Source organism: Aptenodytes patagonicus, chromosome 13 (assembly GCF_965638725.1).
Source record: "Aptenodytes patagonicus chromosome 13, bAptPat1.pri.cur, whole genome shotgun sequence".
Classification (NCBI taxonomy): Eukaryota; Metazoa; Chordata; class Aves; order Sphenisciformes; family Spheniscidae; genus Aptenodytes; species Aptenodytes patagonicus.
Window position 1 is genome coordinate 15,822,239 of NC_134961.1, and position 13,525 is coordinate 15,835,763.

General features: G+C 34.8%; 1 protein-coding gene across 2 annotated transcripts in view; it reads left to right on the plus strand.

The window, feature by feature from the left end:
• The window catches only part of MRTFB (myocardin related transcription factor B), an 86,657-nt gene that overhangs the window by 986 nt on the left and 72,146 nt on the right, over window positions 1-13,525 (plus strand). Inside the window, exon 2 of one of the 2 annotated variants that reach the window (XM_076351521.1) lies at window positions 2,383-2,427. The exons of the other annotated variant lie outside the window; for it this stretch is intronic. The gene's annotated coding sequence lies outside the window, so the exon portion shown is untranslated. The remainder of the gene's footprint in view (window positions 1-2,382; window positions 2,428-13,525) is intronic. 2 annotated transcript variants of the gene reach the window in all.

A 13,525-nucleotide genomic window follows, 5' to 3' on the forward strand; every position in this document is an offset into this window, starting at 1 on the left:
AAGAGCAGCTGCGCTTAGACCAGGGTTTCGTTTGTTATTTGTAAAATACATAGATTTTAGATGGCACTTGGTAAATCGGCTTTGTACGTGAAATAACAAGTGTATCTGCAGCAATGCTATGCACAGATCTGTATCTCGGATGCAGGTAAATCGGTTAACGCTTGTGAGAGTGTCGCTCTTCGGAATGGAAGGAGCAAGGTAGAGAGCTGTGCTGCAGTGCCTTTCCTTTGTGCCAGCAAATACATTTGTCTTTATTCCGTTTACGTGGGTTTTGTATTGGTTTCTAAGTATGCAGTGGAGAAAATTGCTGGTATGCTATCTCAGTGCATAAGAGAGAGAGAATACTAGGACTTCATGGCTGCAGCAGGCAATATAGCTGAAATAAAAAACTACAGGATTTAAAATAAGGTGAATAATTTGTTTAATCACGAAGTAAATACCAGAAACTTATCTTTTCATGCATATTTCACAAACAGCACTGTGAAATTTCATAACTTTGCTGTCAGTATGTCTAAAAGATTTAGACTAACATCAATCAGCTTTTAAGAAAAAAAAACAACAGCTTAGACTGTCCTGTGAGTACAGCATGTTATAAAGTTTGTGTTTATGGAAAGGTGATTACGCTTTTTCCTCACACTGCATCTTTCCCTTTATGATGGAAAAATGCCCAGGTTTTGAATTAATTGGTGTTTTAAAGCTCTCAACAAAAGCACAGCTGGCATTTCATAAGATTATTTTCTTAATGTTTGACGTTTTATCTAGTTCCTTCCTGAAGTTTTCTTTCCTGTGCAGTTAGTTAGGGCAAATTATGATTTTGTGGTATAACTTGCATTTAAAACTTGACAGAGTGCTGTCTGCTAATCACACCAGTTATTAAGAAAATAAAAACATCTGGAAGCTGAAAATCCTTAGTACATTATTGGAAGTGCAGAACAACTTTCACAATTTAGCTGTATTTGGAGAAATGCAGGAAACTGGACTTAATGATACAGGTGAATTTTCAGGAGCAGTCATATAGTAACATGAAAATCACCTTAATATTTACCATTTTTAATTTGTGGGATTCTGTTGAATGAGTTATTAAAAAAAATCTTTAAAGGTGGAGGTTAATACACATATTCAGCCAAATTTAGTGTTTATATGCATAAAATGTTCAATAAATTGGAGCCCTTGCTTGTTAGCTTAGAAATTAAATTAGATAATTGATGAAATTATGAATTAATATGATATTTGATAGGTAATATACTTAGTTGTGGCTTTGGGTTTTGGGGGTTTTTTAAACAGCGTTTAGATTACTGATTAATTATTGGAAGGAAGAGGGAATACCTTTTATTGTAGGCCATTTCCTTTTTTAGGCGTTTTTGGTGTTTCCGTCTTGTTAACCTCTTCCTCTTGTGTGTTTTGGTTTGGTTTTTTACATGTTTAATTTTTAACCTCTTTCACTGATATGTATAGAAACCATAACATCAGCTTCAGCATGCAAACCTTTAAAAGAAGAAAAACTCTATCTGTTAGGATTCATCTCTCAGAACAAAAGCAACATTGTGTGGCTGAGCAATGTATGGGACCTTTTAGGCGATACCTATGGGTTCAGAGCCAAAACTGGAAAACCTCATTAATGTTGTATGAAACGGCAGTTAATAAATGCCACCCTTAAAGAGAACTGTGATTTTTTTTTTTTAAACTTTTCTAAATTTAATATGCAGTAGGTTTCCATTGACATAATCGTGTGTCTGTATATGCATATGTATACACACATACTCTAAAATATACTAATAAATGAAATGTTGATGACGGAACAAATACGTTTGAGTTGTTGTCATAGCAAAAAGCCGAAATGTGGTTGTGAACGGTTTCCTTTTCTTTTTCTTTAAAAAGGTTCCTTCGTATTGGAATCTATAGAAAACTAAAACATATTTCTGTTATTAAATGAAGTATAGTGCATATATATAATTGGCACTTAAACTTCCAAGTGTGAAGACATTCCAGTTCTAAGGAATTATGCAAGCTGGGCTTGAAGGAGCTAGGCCTGGTCTTATATATTGTAGTTGAGTTAAAAGGAGTGGGTGATGGACCTCTAGCACTATTATTCTTGCCAGAGGTAACTGGAAAGACAAATAATTAGTGTGTTAGAATTTGAGTAGTGATATGAAAGGTGCTAAAAATGAGCTTAGAGCATATTGAAATGAATTTACTCTAAGGATTTTTAACCTGATAAGATACATTAACATCACAAAACTGCAAAAACTGAGAAAGAGCAACTTGTATTCTTAACGTTTTAATTTCTTAGGTGGAATAGAATATGTTACTTTTAAAATAAAGAACCCTTGTGACATTTCTGTGATTTTTTGTTTTTCCTATCTTTACTTTCCAATTGACCAGAAATGTGCTGAAACAGACACTATAGAAGGAGGCTAGAAATACAAGGTAAGTGCTGTATCTTAAAACAATTAAAACTTTATAAATACAGGTTTTTTTATAAAGCTGCTATTTTTTAATGAGCATTGTATCGCTTTAAATTGTGCTGGTTTTATAATCCTGTTAAAATGGAAGGTTTTCCAAGAGATACATTTTCATACAAACAGGGATGTGAGGATATGTAGTACCTGTGTTACATAAGCTAGGAGCAAGTTATTGTGATGTTTTTGCTTTGCCATTTGATACGAGTGTTTTTTAATCACCCCTTGGAATTTTGATTTAAATATTCTTATGTTGATTAAATAATATTTTCTCTTTTTTAAAGGACTGTCACGCTTGCAAGCCTTCACAGATTACGTTAGACTTTTTCTAAATGTTAATAGTTTTGATATTGGTAGGTAAAACTTTGGCCTGTATAGTATTTTGTTTATTTTTAACAATTATTCTGCAGTGACTCAGGCTAGTACCAGCATAGCGCCAGAGCACTTAACAGCACAGCGCTTCCAAAGTACCACCAGACCCAGCGCGTTTTTTGATTAAATAAATCCAGTTATAGATGAGACGAGGAAACTTCTTTCTCGAAGGGAGTAACTAAGAATGTTTAATGGTTGCTGATAGAATTCTATTTCAATAGGTGCTAGGAAGGACTCGAGCAGCTTAGTAAAATAAGGAACTTAGGTTACGTCAACTAAAACATTCTCAGTTTTGGAAATGTGTGCCTCTGATGTCCAGCTGGTACCGAATTGCTGAACATTCTGATCCTGCCCCCTCCCTCCCCATCTTTTGTATGGGAAAAAGGGCTTTATTGGGGGGGTGGGAGGGATTTTTTATTTTCAGAATAACCGAGACAGAGCATCAAGCTTAAAGCCTCCGTGATAATTTCTACTGAGGCCCCTCTAAGATGAAACAGAGCGTTGGCTCCACCTCTACAGAAAAAGCCAGACACTGCACACAACTTTCATGGCTAAGAACTCCTCCAGAGAATGGAAGAACAGCAAGACGTACAAAACTTTCTGGATATACACAGAAGGTGGTATGTATCTGGAGCATTGATGTATTCCAGCAAACCCTAGAACTGTAGTGTTAGGCAAAAAATTAGCAACTAGAAACACTTAAAGATAGGGGAGCTTCTTTTAACCTGAAGGTAAGGTGTGTTTTAGGGTTGCATTCAGGCTACATGAAGAAGAGCAGGTTTGATTAGACTTGGCAAACGAGTTCACTTCATGTCCTGGTTTAGAAAATCCCCAATCTTTGTTCCTTACTGTGAATATCTCTGCTACTTTTTTAGCAGCACGCCTAAAAAAGAGATCAACAACTGAAATTAAGTCTATTTGCACTTGACAACCATGAATGTTTCATGTTTGCTTCTTTAAATGAAATTATTCTGTGCTGCATTGAGCGTAGTGAACCAGTATTCCTGGCATTGTTTCTTAAGCATTTTTATCACCTGAAGTTCAAGAGCCTAAATTGCATAATATTAATTATGGAATAAAGCTTTTTCAAACTCTTCTTCTGTGGATTGTGCCTCTGATGTCCAGCTGGTACCGAATTGCTGAACATTCTGATCCTGCCCCCTCCCTCCCCATCTTTTGTATGGGAAAAAGGGCTTTATTGGGGGGGTGGGAGGGATTTTTTATTTTCAGAATAACCGAGACAGAGCATCAAGCTGTAGATTGACAGCTGCTGTAAAACTACTCTTCAGTGTTGCTGAGGCTCTGTTGAAGCCACAGCCACAAAAATCTTCCATATCCTGAAACTCCAAAGCAAGTGCACGTTACAGAATTTATTAAATAGTGTTCAGATTACTGTTATTAAATCCAGATGTTAATATAGCAGTTTTGCACTTGTGCAATAAACTGAATCTCTGTGATCGTTGACTCAGTAGACAGTATTTTAAGATTTCATATTTGGGTACTTGGCTAAAGCCATTAATTAAATGTTTGAAAACTGGCTTAAACCTGGGCACGATGCCAAAAGCAACAAAGAGAGAGAAGTCATAGTTAAGCTCATTTTTGATCTTCACACCGACTAGTGAAACACAAATGGCACAAAACACTAGAATTAAAGACAAAAAGACAAAACCCCCTGGTTTTCTACCCTTCTCAAACTGTGAATTTACAAGATAATTAGACCTAATTTGTATCCCTGAAAAGGATGGACAATTGTATTTTTATTTCCACATTTTGTTTCTAATGTTAGAAGTCTGCTGGAAGGCTAGGGAACAGTTGCTGAAAAATTGATTAAAAACTCTAGAGACATCAAAATTAGTTTGCCAGTTATTCTTTATTATAAATGTAAGAGAGGTAGCTCATAAAAATTCAGTAGAGAAGCTGTTAAAATAGAGTTCAAATTGTTAGTGTATTCCAGTAAAGTCCAATTAATACCCATAAATGGTTATGTCTCATGAAGTGACAAGTTTCTCAATATTTCCTATACAAAAAAAATTACAGAGACATAGAATTCCAGCTACTGACATTCTGTCTAATTACATTGGTGGCACAATCCTTAGTTTTGTTCCCCTTTTTTAAAAATGAAAATGTGTTGTCTGGTAAAGTTGTGATCCAGCAAAGCTTTAAGCATGTGTTTATGAGACTAAATGGGTTGCACAAAGTTGAACACATGCTTAAAGCTTTTCAGGATTTAGAACCCCATGTTAGTAAAGCTTTAGGAAAGTAATAGTTGTGACTTAACATAAGCAAAGAAATCTGTGTATGAATGTCATTGTGGTGGATGTATTCCTTCTTGCAGCACAGTGTTACAGATGCAGTCAATTTTGTGTGATCTTTTAGATTGGTGGGTATTCAGTGTAGATTGTAAGTGTTTATACTTAAATGTTATCTGAGAGAACATGCGATGTCACTGTTAATCTCATTTTTTGTTTTAAAACACTGCATAAGTTGTGTGTGTTACCAATATTTTTGTATGTTGTGAATTAGCCATCTCAGCACCTTTTATTCTTGTATGTAAATAACTTTGGAAGTGTGAAAGCAAAGGAGCGTGTTTGTGCTTTTATAATCTTTCTTTGGTGGTAATCAGGCAGACGAGGGCCTCGGAATGTGTGTATTTTGAAAATGGAGCTTGCTGAATATGCTGAGATTACTATATAGAAATTAATGGGATCTTTATGTTCATTATGGTTGGTCTGAATTGTACCATTTGTGTATTATTTTAGGAGGTTTTGAATGGACTAATAAATCTGTTAACTATTTTGGAGCGTTTGTTTTTTCATTATGATAACATGTTACTTGGTAGGTTATTTTTCAGGATTTTCTCTCTAAAAAAATATCTTAAAAATCTCTTTCCATAGAAAATACAACTCAAGACACGTAACCAAAAGAAATGCCTTAATGTTTTGCTAATAATTTTCAATATGGAAGTTGTGCTCTTTGTACAGCCATACTCTCTACAAATATACTTAGTATATTTATAAGGTTTTTGTTAAAGACTTGTAAACCGTGTGAATTAGGAAATAATTTTAAAAGTCTTTTTTAATCAGCTCTTGACACCATTTAGTAGTGATGTGTCAGATTTTCCATTAATTCAAATCAATTTTTTTGGATGGCAGTATGCTTGTTCGCACATTTTCCTCTCATAGTTATACTTGTGCTTGCTTCGCATCCGACAGAAGGAAATAAATTTATGTACACTCCTAGTAAGAAAATTGTGAAAATAGATAAATTCAGACTGTCATTGATGTAGGGTCACTGCAGCAGCATTTGCTATGAAATTGAATGCAAAATTGACAATGAAGCTCTGTGTTTGCATGTCGGTTCTCATTTTTAAGTTTTTTGCTATTACAAAGTGGGGTTTTTTTGGTTAAAATTGCAGAATTTAATGCTTGTACTCCGGAGGAGTAAATGAACTCATACTGATCAATGTATTTTTGCAAACCCTGAAGTAAGTTTTTTTTTTTCAGGTAAGAAATCCAAAACTTAAATACCGTTTGCAAGCAGTGGAAGTGCTAGTAATACTTGCTATCACTGAATACTGAGGAATTGTTCCAAAAGGAAAGTTGATCAGTTAACAGGTCGTTTGGAATTGGTGTTATTTCTTCAGAAATTTCCAGTGTTTCTGTAGTTTGGCTTATATGGTTTAGGTAAATACTGAGAATGATCACATCATCACACAACTGTGTGTGAAGTTACAGGAATGACTGAAAACCTCACCATTTTCTAGTTAATGTATTACACACTGTAATTTCATTTGGAGTTTCTGTACAGCAGAAGGATTTTAATATCCGGTTTATGAGGGTATACTTACTGTGTTCCTAGTAAATACTTAATTCAAGAGAAGGTAACTACTTTATTATACAGTCTTTATTATTTCTGAATTTGTATGGGTTATTTACAGTACTGCTTCTTTACGTTAATGTCAAATAATACAGCAGCACTCGTACTTCCACTTGATGTAAGATAAAGGGTTTACTGAGCAAATGCTATCGGTTTCTGCAAAATGTAAACCCTCTTTATGGTTATAGGAATTACCAACCTTCCAGTGTGAATCAAGCTTTAAATAATTCACTCTACATCTGTAGACAATTTCAACCAACTTTCTTTGCTTCTGTGAATAATGTGGTGTAATTGGTGATTTCTTCTGGAATCAGATCAGCATGGTGAGGCAAACTGTTCTGGCTTCTGTAGGTCCAAGTTGAGTGGTTAATGACTCCCTTCTTCCTCTGCCAGATGTTCCACCCTTCCTCTGTTCTGCCAGTTTAACCATTTGACTGCTCTTTTACCAGGTCCTGTAAAATATGCCTGATTTTAAAAACTGGTCGCACAGAGCTGGGAAAACAGAAAGGTGGAATCCCTGGGAAAGGGTGAAATGCAGGCGGTAACAACCTACTTCAGCCAATAGTTCATCTTTCTCTTTCTCTGCCCTGAGAAAGTTCTGAGCAGGAGCAAAGGTGGGCAATAAGGAGACAAACTAGAAATCTGAAATGGAGGGTGGATAGAACACTAGAAGGTACTTACATACCATTCTCTTTCCTTTTCTGCAGACTAAACCAGATTGATAGTTGACTGGAGGCTCTTGAACATAGGCGCAGTTCTAAATCTACTGTTTCTCAAATATTTGAGGCAGTAATGGGGCCAGAAGGTAGTCCAAACGATAGAATTCCATAGCATCTCTTTGATCTGTCTGTGGGTTCTTGGCATCTGTAGGTAGGCTTTTGAAAGCCTAAGCCAAGCCTTATGCTGGCTGGCTGAGGAACATGGTCAAGAGAAGAAAATATATATTAAGGAAGGATGGTATACAGAGCATTTTTGACTGGTAAAGTGGAAGCTGAGATGAGAAGTGGTTTAGTGATACATGGAGGATAGAAAAAAAATAGAGAATTCAGGAAGAGAAGGAAAGCAGGTAGTGAAATGATCTGGGGAAGAAATGAACTATGATCTGATGCCAGAAAAGAAAGAATGAAAATAAGGCAAGAGAAAAAGAGAAACCTGGGCTATAGTAATTATATCTGATCAGAAGATCTTGTTTTCATCAGATGATCAGTAGTTTTCCAACAGGATTCTAATAAAACTTTGTAGTATATTTTTTTGCAAAAATATTTTTAATGCTGTTCAAGAAATGTATCTTTGAGGAAAGAGTGTCATTGCATAGATTTTTCAGCCTTTTTTTACTGATTTATTCATGATTAAATACATTGTGTGTTTTAGTGTTAGTAAGTGGATCTAACCAAAGTGTTTTGAAACATATGTACCCTAATAAATTACGTGATGACTGTTAAATGACGGAAACGTCTTACGTATCAGAAGGAATGACTAAAGCAAGTCTATTTTCTGTTATGCTGCTGAAGACCAAAAATGTCTAGTATACAAATAAAATTATTCTGTAGGAGAGAAATTATGGCTTGAAGTATTTTTAGGCTCATGAGTTTTTAAATTGACTGTTACCTAGTTTTGATGTGTTCATGAAAAGAAATGTTCAGTAAGAGCTTTTTCATTACATTACGTAGAAGGATATTGGGAAAATATATTTAAAAATATTTCAGCCTGTGTTTTAAGGATTTTTTTTTTTTGGCTTACTGAAGCTCATGAAATTTATTCCACATTTGAAGTACATTTTCCGTTGAGGGGAGAGAACTGTTCAGCCACATTACTGGAACAAGATTAAGATGATACATGTTGTCTTTTGGTGGAGCCCCTCATTCCACCCCTACCAGAGATTTTTGCCTGCTCAGGTTTGTTCTTCTAAACCATTTCAGTTCAGGTTAGCCAAGTTAGCAAAGGTAACTCTGTTCAAACTTGTTAAGCTGTTTAAGCTCTCTGTGGATAAGGAGCACCCATGCCAACAGCTGACCCAGCAGGGTGGACAGGATCATCATAACCAGAAATTGGATGGTGAAAATCATCTGAAATACTGGTAATTTTGTCAGCCTGCACAACTGCAAGTGGACTTGGTGGTTCTAACAGAAATGCCCTATATTTAGTGACTATGCCATCGGACCTAATTAGTCAATAACTATAGTTTAATTTTTTAAACAGTTGAATTAGATACTCCAGTGGTGGCAGGTGTTCTATGTTGAATTAAGGAATAACCTTTAGTAAGAGCTGTTTAAGGTTTGTAATAATAAGGCAGTGTTGCACAGGAGCTTCCTCTATTGGTATAAGCAGACTTCATTAATGGTGTGTCTTCCTTTTTAATTCAGAAATATCCTGTTCTTTAAAATGGGGGGGAGGGGTGTTACAGACAGGGTTTTTTTACACTCATATCAGTGTTAATTTGATTCTTTGTGTTACTACTTTCATGATAAATTTCTAAATATTATTTTCCTTAAATATGATCTTTGGGAATAATTAGTCTTAACTGAGTGAAGGAAATAATTTGTTGCTGTCAGGCTTCCTCATTTTTAAGTCTACACATGAAATTTGTATCTTTGAATACAAGAGGCTTTTTTTTCTGTGTTTATTAACTTTCTGTTGAGTGGTTCTTGATTTTAAGTATTTCTGAAGGCCATTACGTTTCTTTCTTGATCAACTTACTCTTGGTTACTGCCATTTCTGCATAAACAGAGGACTTATTTCTCTCCTTTATGAGAATGGTGATTGTTTTATAAGGGGAAGGTTTAATGGCTTTTTTCACTTAAAGTTTTATTAAGAGAAAATCCCAAGAAATACAGAATTTAGATGTGTTACAGCTGTTAAGTGTAGCAATTTGTGCATAAATCTAGTGTAAAAAAAAATTATGGTTACCGTCTATTTATTTATTTATTTTTAAACAAGCAGCTTTGTAGGGAATGAAGTATTGGAACGCACAAATAATTTAACCGATAAGACTTCTTTGAAAGTGGCCTTAGGCAACATAAACTCTCCTGACCCAGAGTTTCTGCCCTATTAGTCTTTAGCTAATTTCAGTACGGAAAATGGAATTCAAGTTCATTTTAGCTTTAGAGATCGTGAGAAATTGGTTCTTCAAGTACTGAGGGCATGACTACAGATTATAGCATTAAACTGTTTAGAACATTAGAGTTTTCAGGCACCATACTAATAACATACTTTTTCTGGTTATTTTAGAATATGGGTGTTGATCTGGGGATTAAGCTTGATCGCTTATAATCTTGGTTCTGTACTTATAAAGAAACAATAAGTGATATTCCTTCCTGTGGTCTTACCCTGTTCACAGAGAGTATTATTGGCCTTGTTAGAAGGAGTGTTCTTGATTTGAGAAGTAAGAGTTTGGCTTTTGTTTAGTAAAGAGTGTTGTTTTGTCTTTAACAAAATCTATTTATTTTTCTGTTAAAGTTGTAATATTATGTTTGTGATATATCTTCATGCTTAATTTCCAATGTTTAGAAAGCTGGGGGTTCAGGTTTTGTGGTTTGTGGGTTTTTTTCTACCTGTCTGTGCTTAAATGCATGGAATTTAACATTCTTTTAGTATGCATCCTTATTGTATCTATTAAAACCCCCACTTTAATTCTTTGGAAGATACTGCAAGGTGTAAATCTATTACAACTGATGTAATTGCATTCACATTCTGACCTTTTGTCACTGTTATATAAAAAATTAGGACACTTAATACAATGTGGGATACGAGCAGTTGAGCAGTGGTTCACTGTTACCAAATGTAATGAGACACTTGTTCCGTTTGCTTCCAGGTAAGGTGTAATAACTTTTCTTTAACGCTGCTATTCAGTAGGTGTAACTTGGAGACAGCGTCAGTTGAAGACTGAGGAGGGAAGACGTTGTCCTCCTGAAGCTATGAATCTAAATGATAGCTGGTATATAAGTGATGAAACAACTGTGCTCTTTCTCTTTTAAGTGCTTTTTAAAGTTTGTAATAGAAAGTAATACTTTTAAGCCAAGCAAATAAACATATTTGTCCAGTTCCAGTAGCAGCTGTGGCTATAAGGAACACAAATTATGTTGACCTCATTCTGACTCTCGGATAATGACAAATACAGTGGAGAATAATTTATGTGTGTCTAGTAGAAGAGCTGGCAAGAGCATGAAGTGGTATTATGGGACTGCCAAATTTTGTCTCACTGCCTCTGTTCAGTTGAGAAGGATGAGCATCCATACCCACACAGCATGCATGTGATGAATACATGTATTTAATGTATGTAGCTAACTGTGAGTTATCTTTGGGAGCACTAGGGGAGCCTTCAAAATGTTAGGGATGTAGCTCACCCAGTGGTTTTGTCTAAGCAGGACAGCAGCACTATACAAAAATAATCTTAAAACTTCCATCACCTTTTTTAATTAGCCCTTAATTGTACTTTTGTTGCTATTCAAAATGTGTCACATCATCCAATGTAAATTGAATTGCTGAAAAGAAGAGATGGTCCTATGAACTTGTAAGTCAGACATGTTAAATTGTTACTAGGCCTCTGTTTTCTTTCAAGTTAAAGGAAATAGAATAGAGGAGAAGATTAAATACTTCTAATAACTTACAAAGTAAAAGCAGTCATTTGGGACAGTTCAATACATATCATAATGCTCTGCTGTGCTTTTTACAGGGAGCTTAAGTGATCATAAATAAGAAAAGAACAGAAAAGAGTGTTTTAGATGAACTGTAAGCACTTAGCGTAAATCAAGTAAAGAACGTATGGCAAATAGCTGCTGCTTAAGATGTACAGAATGTTGATTTTTATCTTTTTTTATTTAAACATTAATCTGTCACCTTCTAAGTTTTCCTTTTGTCCATTAGCGGGTTAAATTTTACAAGTTTTAGTTTCAGAAGTTAAGAGCAACAAGTTGACTGGTTTCCATGGGAGCTAATTCAAGTTATTGTTTGCATTGTTAATATCCGAAAGTAGCTGTGTTGGTACAAGTCAATATGCAGCAAAAGATTTGTGAAAGAGAGATTTTCTAAGTTGTCCTAAGGTTATGAGTAGAGACTATTTAACTGAGTATCATCTGCATGTGTGTGCCGAGTTGCAGTTCATGCATAATCATTTTGATATTTGCAAGATCCCCTACATTGAAGTTGCTGGTAATCCCTAATTATGCTACGTTATTTTGAATTCATGTCTGATTAGTATTTAGTTTATTGCTGAATGTGAATAATAGTGAAATTCTGTCCTATAGAAGTTGATTGCATTTTTTTAAGAGGTCAAATATCAGTCTTTGGTACACCAAGTATTATAAAATTTTGCTAATCTCTGTAACGGTGTATAGAAATAAAAAGAAACAAAGTATATCTCTTTCAAGAAATTTCATTTTCTAGAAATGATTGTGTAATGTTCAGTCATGCTTATGAAGGAAAGTAGAAAGCAGCATGTTCAACGGGAAACAGTCCTGCAGTTCCTTCCTCTTTGACTTGAATCCTAATGCTTTCCTTGCTTTGTTCAATTCAAGGGCTTGGTTTACAGGCACTAAAATAAACAGAATAGCACCTGCAGCTTAGTCATAAATGGGAACATCTTGAAGTAGCTAAGCAAACAAATGAAATCATGGAGTAATTTAACCTTTTCTGAAATGCCTTAGATGCTCTACCAACATTCATTTTTAAAATAGATCAACATTTTGGCTATCAAAGGACTCTGAACACATAAAGGAGTTGTTAAAGATTATGATCCAATTTATTGATAAAAGTTACTAACTGATTATTTTCTGAACTGTCAGAATACCTCTTGTAAAAAGCTCTGTATATTTTCTCTTCCTTTTTTTCTAATAAATGCCCACTTCTAGGGCATGACACTAAAATGTTTAGCGATTGTATGATGTGTTCATATAAATATTTGACCCTTACTCCAGACTTGAGCTATCAAGCGCTTTTATAATACCAAAATGAACATTTGTGTTTTGATTTTTTTATATGTTGTCAGCTTCAATTACATAAAAAGATTCTGCTGGCTACAGTGTTTTATGTTTGCTGGCCACAGAAAATGATGGAGCACATCTTACAATCTTAATTCCTTCCACGAAGTTCTGTCATAGTCCAGAAGAACAGAGCTTGCTTTTTGGCAGGTAAATCTGCGTTGATCTTGCAATTACTTGAATGCTACTGCTCAGCACTTCATATTAAAACTGATATTAAGAACTTTTGACTTTTTTTAATTGGAATGCAAATAAATTGCTTCTTAAATGATGTGTCACTTATGTTTTATTGGAAAAAAGAAATTTAATTTAAATGTGTAGAGGTCCATGAGGATGAGAAACTAGAAGCATCATTTGTTTGCACACCAATCACACCAATAATGCATATGGTTTCTTTTTTTGTTTGTTTGTTTGTTTCTTTGTGTTGTTATATTTAGGTGTTATAAAACTGACCTTGGGTTGTTTTCTAAGCTGAGTCTAAATTTATTTGCTGCCAGTTAATACAGGCATTTTAAATTTTACTAGAGTACTAAAGCAAATGTAAAATACTGACAACATCATCTTCATAGACTGAAAAATAGGAATGTCATGTTTAGATTTTTCTGAGCATTTGCAAATGGCATATTTCCATGCACAGTGTGTGTGTGTATGTAACATCTAAACAAGATATTACTTCATGTTTTACCTTTCTAGTTTAAAGTATTTTTATGAAGCTGTTTATTTTAATAGAACTAGTGAGGCTGTGTGCTGTAACAGCTTTGTGTTTATTTAATCAAGTTAATCCAGCTGAATGACTTAGCAGTGCCTCAATATGAGCATCGTTGACTAAGAATATCCACAAAA